Source organism: Condylura cristata, unplaced genomic scaffold (genome assembly GCF_000260355.1).
Source record: "Condylura cristata isolate star-nosed mole 26May11 unplaced genomic scaffold, ConCri1.0 scaffold00048, whole genome shotgun sequence".
Lineage (NCBI taxonomy): Eukaryota > Metazoa > Chordata > Mammalia > Eulipotyphla > Talpidae > Condylura > Condylura cristata.
Window position 1 is genome coordinate 384,821 of NW_004567149.1, and position 1,116 is coordinate 385,936.

Consider the following 1,116-nt stretch of genomic DNA (forward strand, 5'->3'; position numbering starts at 1 on the left):
GGGGCCTGGAGGCGGGGGTACGATTAGATTGGGGCAGGGATGGGCTCCAGATTCTGGGGGTCCCGGCTGGCTGGGGCCTGGGGGTGCTTTTCGAGAATTTCAAGCGGGTAAAAGATCTTACAAGATCGGCTGGGAGTCTGGAACTTGCTCTAGCAGCGCAGACACCCCTCTCTCTAAGACTGACTTATTTGTGCGTCAGAACTGGGGTACAGGCCAGAGGCGTGGGGTGAAAGGACTCCGCAGAGACAGAGTGGGGAGCAGAACAGGGGATGGACGAAGCCCACTGCAGAGGGGCCGCAGTGAACAGGGGTCCCGCCCCGCCATGGGGTCCTGCCCCGTCCTGGGGTGGCCCCCAGGGCTACCTCTCACCTTGTGCCCCCAGGGGCCCCTGCTGGGCGGCTTCAGGCTCCAGGGGAGTTTGCCGGTGACAGTTCAGGGAGTTTCTGGGTGTCGGGCGTCGCTCCTCGGGCTGCACTGCTGCTGGCCCGTCCCTGCCCAAGGCCTCGGTGCCCCTGTGTCCCCGCGTGGCCAGTGGCGGCCTGCCGGGGATGGAGGTGGTGGGAGGCGGCCCGGCGAGGCCCCGGCCTCACTCCGGCTGGACGACCCCTTGGGCTGCCCCACCGCGTCCGTCCCGCCGCAGTGGGCAAGTCCGGAGAGTGGACGGGACAGCGGGACTTTCTGACCCTGGGGCCAGGCCTGGGTGTGACCTGGACAGTGCCAGGCGCCGCTCCAGCGCCTCTGTCCAGCCGGGCCCTCTCCCGGGCGGGCTGCTTGGGCGGTCAGGGAGGTGGCGGCGGGCAGGGCCGGGTCCTGCAGCCCGGAGCTGTCCCAGGCCCCCGCGGCCTCACTTCTCTCTGGCCAGGCCGGGCTGGCCGGGGCCCAGCTGGTCTCGGAACTGGGTCAACGGAGCCGGCGGACAGCCTGTCCAGCGGGTCGGGTTTCCTCCTCCCTGGCGGAGCCCGGTTGTGCCCAGTGCCCACCGCCCCCGGGGTCCCGGGTTCCCGCTGGGGCTGAGGCGACGGCCTGTGTGGCCTCCCGCGGTGTCCCCGAGGCCCAGGGTCCCATGTCCAGGCGGTGGCTCCCTCCGAGCCTGCTGTCCGGGCCATGGGAGGGCCC